Source organism: Pleurodeles waltl, chromosome 2_1 (assembly GCF_031143425.1).
Source record: "Pleurodeles waltl isolate 20211129_DDA chromosome 2_1, aPleWal1.hap1.20221129, whole genome shotgun sequence".
NCBI lineage: Eukaryota > Metazoa > Chordata > Amphibia > Caudata > Salamandridae > Pleurodeles > Pleurodeles waltl.
Window position 1 is genome coordinate 269,725,713 of NC_090438.1, and position 15,654 is coordinate 269,741,366.

At 46.1% G+C, this 15,654-nt stretch overlaps 1 long non-coding RNA gene across 5 annotated transcripts in view; it reads left to right on the forward strand.

The window, feature by feature from the left end:
- The window catches only part of LOC138263152 (uncharacterized), a 241,335-nt gene that overhangs the window by 117,459 nt on the left and 108,222 nt on the right, over window positions 1–15,654 (forward strand). The gene's annotated exons all lie outside the window — the stretch shown is intronic.

The following is a 15,654-nucleotide window of genomic DNA, read 5'->3' on the forward strand; positions in this document are numbered from 1 at the left end:
GCCATGTTGAGTTTGTATTTTAGGTTTGCACCAGGACTCAGCCTGCTATGGTAGTGCTGGGTGCATCTGGTTGCATGGCTCTTGAGGGTGGCACAATCAGTGTTGCTGCCATCAGGGGCTTACCCATATTACCCCATGCCCTAGGTACCTAAGTACCTTTTACTAGGGACTTATAGTGGTAGCAGAAGGTGTATCCAATTACTTTTGCAATGTTTTAGGGAAAGAGCAATGGCACTGAGAGCCTGGTTCACAGGATCCCAGTGCCCTCAGTCCAAGTTACATTCAGAAACCAGGAAAAAGTGGGGGGTACTGCAACAAGGTGCCAGTCTCTCAATGCGCTGATCTCTTCGAGGTTGAAGCAATTCTGGGATATCCTCTCAATGGACAGCTCTCTCACATAGCATCATATCAAAGTGAAGATTCAGCATTAAAAGCATGTAGAACAATATAACTACAGAAAAAGGTAACAAACGTGGAGTCTGTTTCAAGCGCCCTCCCCAACCCCCTGCCCCACAACTTCTTAGCTCCATCTACTCATCTCATCTAAGTCCCACAGTACGTATCCACAAAGGTTTTCTCCCATTCGATTCATTGAGGCCCCTCTCCTCCCCAAGGGAGACGCAAGCGAGGCAAGTGCATCACCAGAAACACAGCAGCTATTTACTGCATGTGGGCAACTTATCCAGTCATCAACGGTATGTCATTGGCTTCCGCAGCCCCCGTACCTGTCCATGTCCCAACTCCCGCAGCCTAACCAGTATCACATACCAGCCACCCGCCAGGGGATATTTACGCAGGCCCAAATTGTCCTCCCTCCGCAGCGCCACTCCTTCAGTTTCCGGCCATACCATAAGAGATTTCTCCCATGCTATTATTGAAGTCCCTCTCCTGGTAATTAGGCATTTGGCCATCAAGAGGCCAAGGTCTAGGAATCTTGTTGAGGCTTTATGCTTTTTAGCTCTGTGAAAAAGGCCCAGAATACAGGCTTCTCACGCAGACAACAGCGGTCGTGCTGTGCACTCTGATAATCGTGTAGTTACACTGCGCCAGTAAGTGCTTAAAGAGGGACAGGACCATAACATATGGAGTAAGTCCTCCCCTACCAGCATACAGTGGAGGCAAGCGGCATCCACATGGTTGAAGTACCTTTTGAGCTTAACCGGTGTGAGGTAGGTCCTATGGAAGATATAAAACTGGATAAGGCGAAATCTAGAATTGCGTGAAATAATAGTGTGGCTTGGCAATGCTGCGGCCCACTGTTTATCAGTGGAAAATCCTCTTCCCAGCTGGTGCATAGCGCATCACAGGTGTGTGCTTTGTGTGTTCGGAGTGCATCGGTAAACCATCATATCAAGTGTCTACTCCGCCCCATAAACTGAACACTGCCACATCTCGCAACACCTGCGCACACTACACTGGCTTCCCATAGAGAAAAGAATCCCCTTCAAGATCCTCACACATGCACACAAAGCCCTCCCCAACACCGAAGCAGCCTACCTGAACAGGCGACTCAACTTCCACATACCTCACAGGGCCCCACGCTCAGCCCAGCTCCTGCTCTTTGAAGTACCCCTCATCAGGAACACCAGAATAGGGGGATGCTCCTTATCCTACCTTGCAGCTACCTCCTGGAACACCCTTCTGCTCCACATCAGACACACCATCCTCCTCCTCCTCAACTTCACAATTGAGCTGTAGACATGGCAGTGCATGGGCAGCGCAAGGGCTTCCCGGGAGGCCCCGAGGCACCCATTCTGCCAGCCTTTCCCTGGTGGGGTAAACCACCAGGGAAAGGCTGGTGGAATCAGGTACATTATCCGGCGGGGAGCGCTGCTTGCAGCTGTGCCCTGTCGGATATGTAACTCTGCCATCGCCAGGCTGCCTGGCAGTGGAAGCCTGGTGGTGGCGGACTTACACCAGTGGCGGTTCTGCCATGTACATTATATGGTGGTCTGGGCTGCCATGCCGGTGGCGGTAATTGCTGACACCGCTGGCATGGCGGCCCAGACTGCCATGTTCATAATGAGGGCCTAAATCTCAGTAAAGTGTTTAGAAACACAATAGCTCCAACTGGGTCATGAGGTCATTGACATAGTCATTCAGAGCAGTCCGATGCCACTTGCAAGGGAGTGTGGGCCGGTCACAGAGTCGCACGGACCCCAGGTACAGTCCGTTTGGAAAATGATGAAACAAAGACATTGCATAGATTCAGAGAAGTGAGGTGTTTGCTGGAGCCGGTGCAGTGTCGGTTCCTTACTACTACCGGGAGGTGAGGCATTGTTTTCTTATTGTTCGGCAGGAGAGGTGAGGCGTCAGTTCCTTACAGTATCAGGGGAGGTGAGGCGGCATCGGTGGCAAGGCATTGGTTCCTTATGATCCAGGGAGGTTGATGAATCCAGCAGGTCAAGATGCAAGACGTCAACTTTTGTGTGTCGTGATCACACCATGGGGCCACAGGCACTGCAGCGGAGCCAGAGTCGGGTCCCCCGGATATCAGGGACATGGCACTCAGTACTCACGGTGTGGCAGGACTTTGGCGGTGCTGCCACAGTGTCAGGCTTGCGACGTCAGTCAGGGTCATTGCACTCAGCGGGGACCGTGACACCGGTGCAGGCAGAGGTGTGGAGTTGGTCAGCAGCACTAGTTCCAAAGTCGCTTTGGAGTTGATGCACTTGGTTTCACCAGAACTCACTCCCAAGGTCCCAGGAAATGGATTTGGCACCACTTGGCAAGACAGGACTCCCAGCAAGCGAGCCAAGGTGCTGGCAGTTGAAGTCTTTGATGTCTCTGAGACTTCTTACAGGAGGCAAGCTCAATTCAAGCCCTTAGAGAACCTTTGGAAGCAGGATGTAGAAAGCAAAGTCTAGTCCTTTCAACTCCAGGACCGAAGCAGGAAGCAGCAGCCCAGCATAGGGAAGCAGCAGGCAGAGTGGCAGTCCCTTCTATGGCATCTAGCTCTTCCTTCTGGCAGACTGTCCTCAATCCAGAAGTGTTCTTAAGTTGGGGTCTCAGAGGCCCAAACCTTACACTCATTTCTGCCTTTGAAGTAGGCAAACCTGAAAGGAAAGTCTTTGTAGTGAACGGGACTCTGCCTTTCCTGAATTTGCCTCAGACACACTCTGGGAGGTTGGAGACTGCTTTGTGTAAGGACAGGCACAGCCCTATTCAGGTGCAGGTTTCAGCTCCTCCAACTACTCCAGGCTAGGAAGACCCATCAGGATATGCAGGGCACACCCCAGCTCCCTTTGTGTGACTGTCTAGAGTGAATACACAAACAGCTCAACAGTCATCCTGACTCAGGCATATACTCCAAAACCAGGCAGAGACACAGAATGGTTAAAAAAGAAAATAGGGCTCTTTCTAAAAGTCAGACAAGAAAAAAATATGCAAATACTGACTCCTCTTAAACAACAAATGAACAAATGACTTTTGAAAATGTGTGGATGTGCCTATGAAATAACGCGGCCAGCATTTAATTAAGAATTATCATTAGAATTCAATCAAATATATACATCAAAATATCGTACACACTAGGACAAACAAACAATGTGCAATGCTTTTTTTGCAATTGAATTAATCTGCAACACAAAAATGTATTTCACAATAATCTCATCCATACAATGATAAACAGTACTACAATTGGTACCCAGGTTCTGAAACAATCTACAAGGAAAAACTGAGCTCAAAATGTTCAAATTCCTAAATAGCTCCTACATCTGGAGCCTAGCTCAGAGGCGAAAGATTTTTAGTCATACATGTGGCAAATATCAGAGGTAATTAATTTCCTAGACATTATTTGTCTTTCTCCTTATTTGCCCATTCAGCTTCACTTGCACTCTTCTATATTCTGCTCTTTTTTGTCGACAGGTTTCGTAGCCTCTCCCACATTCCATTGGCATATTTTTTTCATGTTTGATTTATATGGCATAGCCTTGATGACTGATAAGCCTATTCCCATTTCTTTTATAATACACTTTCTAAAAGTGGCTTTTTCAAACTTACAATTTAAAAATCAACTTGACCAAAAGATAGGGGTGACTCTTTGCAATAGCGAAGGAACATCGCCCATCTGGCTACGAACCAGCAGCTCAAAAATAAAACAATATTTGGTTATTGTTTAATTTTTCAGCTGCTGGCTGAGCCAGCATGTGCAGCATGTGCAGAGAGCAGCGGGTCTGGGCCAAGGGAGGGAGAGGAGGAGAGGAGTGTACTTAAAAGTGCACATGTCAGTTTGGCCGGCCGTCTTGGGCCGACCAAACAGATATGCACACTTAGACCCCAATGCACTGTCTGAGTGGCAGACCAAGCTGCTCAGACCAATCCTGACACTGCTCTCATGCTAGGTATAGCATGAGAGCAGTGCCAGGATTCCGTGGGGACCCTGTGCTTGTGTCCCAGTGACTGCTGGGACACCATCAGGAGAGAAGAGCGAGGTGGCCTGCAGCTTTGGGACAGGTAATTTTTAATGTATTTGTTTTATAATTTATTGTTTCCCCCATCCCCGTCGGCCCCCTCTGCTCCCCCTCCTTGAGATTTGTGGCGGCCACCACTGCCAAAAGATATATTTTTAAATTGTGAGTTCAGAGACCCCAAACTCCACATCTCGATTTGCTCCCAATGGGAAATTACACTTAAAAGATATTTCAAGGCAATCCCCATGTTACCCTATAGACATGGGCCTTGCAATAGTGAAAAACAAATTTGGCAGAATTTCACTATCACAACATAAAAGACACACCAGTACATGTCATACCTTTTAAATATACTGCACCATGCCCATGGGGCTCCTCGGGCCTACCTTAGGGGTGACTTTCAGGTAGTAAAAGGGAAGGTTTGGGCCTGGTAAGTGTGTGCACTTGCCATGTCGAACTGGCAGTTAAAACTGCACACGCAGACACTGCAGTGGCAGGTCTGGGACATGTTTACAGGGCTACTCCTGTGGGTGGCACAATCAGTGCTTCAGACCTACTAGTAGCACTTGATTTACAGGCCCTTGGCACACATGGTGCAGTATATTAGGGACTCACTAGTAAATCAAATATACCAATCATGGATAAACCAATTACCAATACCATTTAGACAGAGAGCACTTGCACTTTAGCACTAGTCAGCATTGCTAAAGTGCCCAGAGTCCCAAAGTCAGCACAACCTATATTCAGCACAGGATCAAAACAGGAGGTCAGAAGCCAAAAGAATAGGGGAAACCACAGCAAGATCTGACATGTCTAACACACAGCATAATGTTTGCAGTAGTGGTGTGTATATAGGCAGTAGTAAACCCGTTTACACCTGCTGGTATCCTTTAGTAGGTACCTGAAACACATAAAATGAGCGGTTTTTGGCCAAAGCATATGTTTATGGCTGTAAATGACTTTGAGGGCCAAACCCTACACTTAGGCACATGGAGAGTATCAATAAACTGGAGTTTTAAATGAAATTTCCTTTTTAATGACTATTATTGCAAACTTCAGGATGAAATAAAGAATATCAACCTGAAATCTTTGTGTAGTACCCTTAAACTGATTTTCTGAAACTGCATAGGTGGGCTCTTATAGCACTAGGAACTTTAAGCTCACTCTCTCTCTCTGTAATGATTGCCTTCAGCCTTATGTCTTGTTGTTTCTGGGTGGGACATCTGGCTTCATGAATTTATTACCTGCAGGGAAGGGGCTGCATAAGCTTTACTTTAACCTAGTCTGGAACCTTGCTCAATTTTTGGAGGATTAAGGTTCGCAGTTTTGCCTGGTGACTTTTAAATCTTCACCTCAGTAGGGTTGTGCGATTTATCTCGTTGGATTTCTGGGCCCTACCTCCTGAGCTCAACATACATACTAAACTTATTCAGAGGGGCGATGTGGGAGCAGTCTCTTTTATGTACACAGAGGTGGCGGAAAGTAGAGGCTTCCCTTGGTATGGAACTAGAGGACCTTGTGAGCTTGATAGGTATTGTACTCTATCTGATGCAAGTTAGCAGTACTGCTGCACTCAAGTTAAGAATATTCCATTTAATTACAGACACAAACTATCATAGGCATTGGAAGTCGAGGTGCGAGGGGGGTACGGCACTCTCAAAATAACCAAACTGGACTCCAGAAATGCATGTAAATGCCTTTAAATTTAGTTTTTATCTTGTCACGGAGGTCAAATGTCAGGATCTGTGACCAGAAAAATTGCTGCTCTTTTTTTAATCATGGAGATTGGTGTTTACTTCCCTTTTTCTGACATAAAAGGCAGAGGATTTTTTAAAGTGAAGTATGTGATAGTCTTGTTGGGGTACAGGGATTGTGAAAGGAAAGGCTGTAGGATGTCAGCTTTTTTTCTAACACACAGAAAAACTTAAATACCTGTAATTTCACTGTACTCAGTGCACTCTATTTCAAAATGTGTCAGCAGTTAGAAAAGCACAAAGCAGTTTATCTTTCACAAGTGTGATGTAAACACATGTTTTGATATGGTTAAAACAAATGAGGGCATTCAAAACTTTCCAATTTAGTGCTCATCTCACAGGAAAATGAGCTATCGGTAAATGACACACTACTACCACTCCATGCCTTAGTAAATATTGGCGGTAGTATGCTCCAAAATGAACCACCGGCACCACTACACCCTAATCACTCTCCTGCTGAATTGCTATGGCTCACTTGTTTCACTTGTTCTCTTGTGTGAAATTGGGATTTTTCACAATTCCTGAGTGATGTAACTTTGTTGGTAGCATTCCCACTTTGCAAATTGTTCCAGCACCACTACAAACTATTAAATTTCGGATCCATTAACGCTCCAAAACACACAGTAGGTTCTCTCAGGCAAAATATGGTAAAATGTTAAAAATTAAAACCAAAACAAAAGTTGCTGTGAGAAATTGGGTTGGTAGTTGATTATTGGGAATGACCCCTTTTCAAGCAACAGCCAAAATCTCTGTAAGGGTGAACCGAAAAAAGTCATTAAATTAACCTGTGCTTACTCCTCAGTAGCTTAGCACAAAAAACAATCAGGCTTAACTTAGAGGCAATGAATAAAGTATTTATGCAGCACACAAACAGTTATAAAGTGAAAACACAACACAAGAAAAATGCCACATCAATTTAGAACAAGCATTGACAAAGCCAACAGGTCTTGCCTACACAAGAGCTATTGGCGTTAGCAATGTGTTTTTGCCATGTTGTACATCAGTGTGGATGCTGTTCAGTATGGCTAAAATGTAGTGATGTGGAGTGTTGCAGAGTGCAGTGGGTGAGTAAATATTGTAGAGTGGAGTAGGGAGAGTAGTGTGTCATAGAGTTGAGTGGAGGGGAGTAGGGTCAATGGTTTAGGGGCAGAGAATGTGGCGTGGAGTCGCATGGGGTAGAATAGGATGGAGTGAGTTTGAGTAGATTGCGGTACTGTGTACGGTGGGGTGGATTGAATGGGGGAGGTGGATTGGAGTGGGGTGAATTGAAGTAAGGTGATTAGATTGGATTGGAGTGGTTGGATTGGCCTGAAGTGATAGGACAAGGATACAATGAATCGGATTGGGGTGGATGGCTTGGGTTGGGATGGATTGGATGGAGTGGCGTGGATTGAACTGAGTGGGGTGGATTGGATTGGTGAGGGGTGGTTTGGATAGGTATGGGATGAATTCAATTAGTATGGGTTGGGAGTGAGTTGCATTCAGTTGCTTCAGAGTGGGGTGGATTGGACATGAGTGGGGTGGATTAAGCTGGACTGTGTTGCACTGGAGTGGGGTGGTGTAAGGTACATTGCATTACAGTGGAATGGATTGGATTGGATTGGAGTGGGGTGGACGGAACTGGAGAGGTGTGGATTGCAATGGGATTGATTAGGATAGAGTGCAGTAGATTTGATTACAGTGGAGTGGGGTGGCTTGGAGTGGGATCAAATGGAGTAGAGTTGGGTGGGGTGGATTGAAGTAGAGTGGGTAGGATTGGATTAGAGTGAGGTGAAATGGAATACAGTGGGGTAAAATAGAGTAGAGTAGCGTGGCTTGGAGTAGAGTAGGGTGAGGTGGATTGGATTGGCATGGGGAGGGTGTGGTGGGTTGGATGTGATTGGGGTAAATTGAAATAGGGATGAGTGGGTGAGGTGGATTGGAGTGGGATGGAATTATTGGTGTGGGGTTGGTTGGATTGTATGGGGGTATGGTAAAGTGGATTAGTGTGGGGTGGAATGCATTGAGATGGGGAGGATTGGATTTGAGTGTGGTGAGTTGGATTGAGTGGGGTGAATTGGATTGGAGTGAGGATGGGGTGGACAGGAGTGCAGTGGACAGGAATGAGGTGGGTAGATTGGACTGGGTGGGGTGGATTGTATTGGAGTGGAGTGGAGTGGGGTGGTTTGGACTGAAGTGGGATGAATTGGATTGGAGTGGAGTGGATTGGATTGAATTGGTGTGGAGCACAGTGGATTGGACAGATTTTTTATTAGAGTGGGGAAGATTTACTTTAGCAGAGTGGGTCTTGCTTTGGATTGGAGTGGGGCAGATTGTTTTGGATTAAAGTGGGGAAGACTTTTTTTAATTGAAGTATAGCAGATTGTTTTGCATTGAAGTGTGACAGTCTGGAGTGGGACAGATTGTTTCGGACTGGAGTGCAGGAGATTTTTTTGGACTGGAGTAGGGAAGATTGTTTTGGATTTGAGTGGGACAGATTTGAGTGGGCAGATTGTTTTGGATTGGAGTGAGGCAGATCGGAGTATGGCAGCTAGGAGTGGGATAGATTGGGGTGTGGTGGAATGAGGTGAAAATGAGGTTAAGTGGACTGGATTGCATTGGGGTGGATTGCAGTGCAGCAGATCAAATTTGAGTGGGATGAATTTGAGTGGGGAAGATTGTTTGAGATTGTAGTGAGGCAGATTGCTTTGGATTGAAGTGGGGCAGGTTGCTTTAGATGGGAATGGAGCAGATTGTTTGGATTGGTGTGGGGAATATTGTTTTAGACTGAGTACGTAAATTATTTTGGACTGGGTGGGGCAGATTGTTTTGCTTTGGAATGGGGCAGTTTGTTTTGGATTGCTGTATTGGAGGGTCAGATTGATTTTGTATTGAAGTGGGGTACATTGGAGTGGGGTGGGTTGGAGGATTAGAGTGTGGTAGATTGGACTGGAGTGGGGCTGATTGGAGGGGGCGGATTGTTTTGGAGAGGGGTAGATTGTTTTGCAGTGAGGCAGATTGTTTTGGATTAGAGTAGGGCATAGTATTTTTAATTGAAGTGTGACAGATTGAAGTGGGACAGATTGTGTTGGATTAGAGTGAGGCAGATAGTTTTGGATTGGAGTGGGGCAGATTGTTTTGGATTAGAGTGGGGCACATTGTTTTGGATTGGGGTAGGGCAAATTGTTGTGGATGGAAGTAGGACATATTGTTTTGAACCGCTGTTGTGGTGTGGGACAGATTCTTGAGATAGGAGTGGGGCACATTGTTTTCGATTGGAATGGGGCAGATTGGAGTGGGGTCGATTGGGAGGACTGGAGTGTGGTGAACTGAATTGAATTGGGATGAGTAGTTTGGATTCCAGAGGAGTGGATTGGATTGGAGTGGGGTGGATTGGGGTGTACTGCATAATTATGTGTTAAAGCATAATTTGAAAATTACACATAAGAAAGAAACAATTATGCTTTACAATATTTATAACAAGATAATAGTCTTCTTTTGAGAACAGTGTCCAGGAGAAAAGGCAAAAACATGAGTGCAAAGTGAGAAAAGAGGACTCAGAAAAATAAAACAAAAAGTTAACTATTGAAAATGCATCTTTGCAATTTTGTTTGCCATGCTGAGCATGTTGTTGTCAGTCATGCCTTCTGAATCAATCAGTCCTCGGTCCCTGCTTGATGGACAGGAATGGAAATGATGATATGCCAGCCATGACCAACTGCGACCCTGTAAAGAAGAGTGCCACACAATTCAAGCCCTTTTTCTAAATAAAACAGCACCTTGCAAGCAATAAGCATGCATAAGCACATGCTTTTGCAGGCTTGACCCTAAAAACTGATTTTAATCATTTGATACATTTAATAAATTATTTGACATAAAAATGACACATATCTAAAAAATAGGACCAGAGCTATGAATTTTTTTAATTTTTAGAAAAGTCGCACAAGAGTGGGTCAAAGTGATAACATTGTGAAAACATATAGCCGAACACGATAGAGTGCGGGTCGGATACAAGAAATCAATTGGCCTGGTTGGTGCTTATCTTCTGATTTACAAGAAATTTTAGGAAAATGTTCTGTGAAGATAAGGTTCAGCAGGTTAAGGCTGCACTTAGTGTTCAAGGAGGGAGTGTCATTGCTGGGGAATCGCTGGAGAATGTTGTGGTGAAGATTTCTATGTTTGGAATCTTTTTTCAAAGTCAAAAATCTCCAGGAGGATAAAGCAAAAGGGTGTAGCTGACAAGAGAATGAAGCAGGACTCAAACACCAGGGCAGGCGTCTGAACATTCAAGGCACACTACAGGCGTCGAAGCAGTCCATCCGGGTGTGGCAAAGTAGTCTTGTGGGGTACACAACAGGCCACAGCAAATGGCAGTACTCTGAGAGTTCTTCCACTGTTCTAGAATGTGAACTGACGAGCGGATCTGAGGGTCTCTTTTTTACACTTGGTGCCTTCTTTGGAGCACGAGAAGCTTCTAGATGTTTCTCTTTGAAGTGCCTGGAATTTCAAGGCTCCTCTACCTTAGCTCCAAGCTGGCTGCAGGGACAATGCAGTGGTGACAACTCATTTGTGTGAAAGCATAGCACAGCCTATTCAGCTGCAAGTGGGCCTGTGCCCACCTACACCCCACCCCTCCATCTGGCCAGCAGATGGCCCTTTCAGGCAACCTAATCCCTGTATTGGGTGACTGCCTCGGAGAAATAAACAAAATCTGCCTGCCTACTACACCCACTCATGTGGCCTAGGATAGGCTGCAGGCATCAAATTGTAAACAGCAGGAAAATGACAAATTACTGAAAGTGGTATGTTCAAAACTGTAATTTAAAACCTGACTTTAGAACTGAAAAGGGTTTCAATTACAATTTCATAAACACTAAACGTGAAACCTATGCCTGTTGCAAGACAGAGGTTAGCACTTATTACATGTAATGAGGAAACCCAATGTTATAATATGAGACAGGTAGGTCTCACAATAATGAAAAACTAACTTAGGAGCTTTTTACTACTAGGACATGTAAAACTTAAAATTACATGTCCAACCTTTTACAATGCACCCTACCATAGAATTGATTATGTTTTTCTAAATAGATGTGTGAGTTTGTATTTTGCTGTGTATTCACTTTAATGCTGTTTGTGTACTGCATAAATACTTCATGCATTACCCCCCTTAGGGCCTTCCTCAGGAATGGCGTATATGCACTAAAAGAGGATTTTAAGTCTTGGCTAGGGGATTATATTACCAGATTGAATTGGCAGTTTAATACTGCATTGAGGCTGCAATGACAGGCCTGCGTCATGCCTAATTTTTGGGACTTGGGCATATGGTACACCACACTACAAAGGATTTGCAAGTAAATTAAACATGGGGAATCCAATATAATCTCCCATGATTGGCAAACAGGATTCAGATCTTCAAATGAGACTGAATTGGAGAAAATTTGAGAAGAACCCCTTAGCTCCATAACATATAAGATCTTCTTAGCCCCTTTGATAGAACCTACTCAATGTTGCTGGTTCTCATTAAGCTCTGTGCAGAGTGTGAAAAACTCCAGTCCAGTATTCTGTCAATTGGGGGAAGGTCCATGTAGTGTTCAGGAAAGCAACTGTTTGACCTGACCCTCTCTCTAAAGTCACTCCCAAACTGTTTGCCTTTAACCTGCGCTTTTTGCCAAATTTGATTTTGTTGGTCTGAGGGCTCTGTGCACTTTACCACTGCTAACCAGTGCTAAAGTGTTTGCGCTCACTCGACAGTAAAACTGGCTTATACCTGAATGGAATCTTTAATTTACTTATAAGCCCCTGGTAAGGTGGAACTAACTACATGTACCCGGGGCCTGTAAATTTATTGCTATTAGAGGGCCTGCATGACTCAGGTCTGCCATTGCAGTTTAAACTCTCATTTAGACCTGGCAAAATAAACCTTTTGCCAGGCCCAAACCTTACTTTTTAATATACATATGTCACTCCGTGGGTAGCCCCTGGACAGCCTATAAGGCAGGGTGCCGTGTATTTAAAAACCTGGACATTTACTTTTCAGTTTTACATATCCTGGAATACAATTAAAATTATAAATTAGGCAGCCAATGTAGCAGCGTGCATTGTAATTAAAAAGTTGGACATGTACTTTTAAGTTTTACGTGTCCTGGTAGACAAAAACTCACACATTTGTTTTTTTACTCCTTTGAGACCTACCTCTTCCAAAGGATAACATTGAGTTGTCTTACAACATTTAATAAGTGATAACTTTTGATTGGTTGTAATTTAAAATCTGCTTTAATAGTAAAGTCGAATTTTAAGACACAATTTAGAAAAAAGCCAATTTTAGAAAGTTGGCATGTTTCTCTCCCAGCTATTTTATGCCTGCAGTTAGTTCGTGAGTGACATGGCTGGGTGTAGTTGGCAATTGGACTTTGTTTATTACTCAAAGACAGGCATGCAATAGAGGGATTAGGTGTGCCTTGATCTGCCATCATTGGCAAGGTGGGAGCGGGATACAGCCTCACTTGCAAATCAATAGGTTGTGCCCTGCCTTCACACATATGACTTTGTAATAGTGTAGTGAAATTAATAGAATTAAGAATACTGTGAGCGGAATGATCTTTCTGGTCCGACGAGAAAGATCATTAGGGTCGGTAGGAGTGTGTGTGAGTGCTCCAATAAACCGGAATTGTTCAAAGGCCTTTGTTGTGACTGGCAACTTATTCATTACATTTTTGGTGATGATTCAAACGCGAGGAGCACTCAGCACCATTTCAGCATTACTTAATGTTCGACTTGCGGTGTTTCCTTTCTGCTGCTTTGTACCCAGTTAATGAAGACATCGGAAGACATCACTTTGTAGTGTGTCTTTGAAATCCAGCAAGATTAAATCAGGAACAGGAAGTGGTGAGGCAACGCATAGCCGTGGCATTTTTCAACTGAACTGCTTACATTTAAATTGAAGTGTACTCGCATGGTGGCCATTTTAGAAACACTTAGGCCCTCATTACGACCCTGGCGATCAGTGATAAATTGGCAGTAATACCACCAACAGGCAAATTATGACCAGGGCAGTGATATTTCCCATAGACAGCCATTGTACCACACAGACCGCAAGGGCGGAAACAACAGCAACCATGGCCCTAGCCGCCTACAGCCAGGCGGAAGACAAAGTACCACCCACCATATTGTGACGCACTATTCTGCTACTTTTTCCGGGGCGGTACGGCCGCCATCAAAAGCCTGGCAGAAACACATCACAGAAGAGAAAGGACTCACCATTGGAGACCCAGGGAAGAACCAGGCTTCCATGGAACCAGAACTGCAAGTCTTTACGATGATCTTCTATGCTATGCACCACCTGCAACACCAACGCTGGTGAAGACGATGACGGTGAGTACAGCCGCCTAGCACACAAGGGAGGGGGGAGGAAAATGAGAGTGACACACACACATGCACAACACACACTCGACACACATACACGCCATACACACAACCATATACAATACAATAACAATTTGACCACGAAAATCTGCAGAATAATGCAAAGGTAACAGGAATTTACAAAAATGATTGTAATCAGTCCAACAAGAAAATGAAAAATCCGATTTGGCCACTAAACAGATGTGTTTAACAAAGGGACACTGCCCAGTTCATAGTTCACAGGGCCCGGTCCAAGGTCCCACTCGAATCCTGCACCATTCCTGAGAGAACACTCCAGGGGCATCAGTTGGCAAATAGGCAGGCACCTCAGGGGGAGAGGGGGCACCTCAGCCGGATGCGGGAACAAGGCCACTGGTTCTGAATGGGGCAACATGCCCTGTGCTTTGTCCTGGGGAGTGCAAGGCCACAGTCTCTCGAAGTGGGTGAATCCCCCACTGTTTCTGGATGGGACAATATGCCCATTGCTCTTTGTCCTGGGGAGTGCAAGGCCACAGTCTCTCGAAGTGGGTGAATCCCCCACTGTTTCTGGATGGGGCAACATGCCCATTGCTCCTTGTCCTGGGGAGTGCAAGGCCATAGTCTCTCGAAGTGGGTGAATACCCCACTGGTTCTGGATGGGGGCAACATGTCCATTGCTCTTTGTCCTGGGGAGTGCAAGGCCACAGTCTCTCGAAGTGGGTGAATACCCCTCTGGTTCTGGATGGGGAAACATGCCTTGTGCTTTGTTCTTGGGAGTGCAAGGCCACAGTTTCTCAAAGTGGGTGAATACCGACTGGTTCTGGATGGGGCGACATGCCCTGTGCTTCGTCCTGGGGAGTGCAACGCCACAGTCTCTTGAAGTGGGTGAATACCCCACTGGTTCTGGGTGGGGGAACATGCCAATTGCTCTTTGTCTTGGGGAGTGCAAGGCTACAGTCTCTCAAAGTGGGTGAATACCGCACTGGTTCTGGAGGGGGCAACATGCCCATTGCTCTTCGTCCCGGGGAGTGCAAGGCCACAGTTTCTTGAAGTGGGTGTCTTGCCCATTGGTTCAGGATGGGGCAACATGCCCATTGTTCTTTGTCCTGGGGAGTGCAAGGCCAAAGTCTCTCAAGTGGGTGTCTTGCCCACTGGTTCTGGTGGGGGCAGGAGGCACAGCAGCCCTGGAGGCTGGACTACAGTGGTGGTGGTGTGGTGTGGTGGTGGTTGTAGGAGGCTCCTGCCCACCCCCTGCACCCGCTGATGGCTACACTGTAGTGGTGGTAGTGGGAGGCTTCTGCTCAGCCCCTGCACCCCTCCGATGGCTGCACTGTGGTGGTGGTTGTGGGAGGCTCCTGCTCAGCCCCTGCACCCTCTGATGGCTGCACAACCACGGCTGGTGGTGGGGGCCCTGTGACAGCTGGTGGTGATGGCGGTGTTTGACTGTCAGCTTCCACTTGCTCAGATTGCCTCCTCTCTTCCTGCTCATGGGTTGGAGATCCCTTACCCTTCCTGGCACTGGTGGATGGGCTCCTCTCCTAAATGTCTGGTGTTGCAGGCTCCTTCCCCTCCTTAGCAGCTGGTGCAGGTTCCTTCCCCTTCTTAGCAGCTGGGACAGGCTCCTTCCCCTTCTTTGCAGCTGCTGCAGGCTCCTTCCCCTTCTTAGCAGCTGGTGCAGGCTCCTTCCCCTTCTTAGCAGCTGCTGCAGGCTCTTTATCCTTCTTAGCAGCTGGTGCAGACTCCTTCCCCTTCTTTGCAGCTGCTGCAGGCTCCTTCCCCTTCAGTATTGTTGGCCTGGAATCCTTTCCAACACGAGTCTGTGGTGCTACCACTGGGCCCGTGGACTGTTTGGCTGAGGTGATTGGCTGGGTCCTTTCTACCCTGCCCATACGTTCAGGTTAGGGTGAGGGATAGGGACAGAGTTCAATCTGGGAAAGGAAAAGCTTTTTTGGGACTTTGGGGTGGGAAGAGGGAAGAGTAATTGGAGTGGAGGATGAGGGAGTGGTTGTTGGAGGTTTTATCTGCTGGATTTGGGTGCAGGTGCATGGGCTGAATGCTGTTGTGAGGTGGATGGCTGTTGGGTGTCTGAGTGTTTGCATTTGTGTACTTTAGGTGGGGGGACAGACACG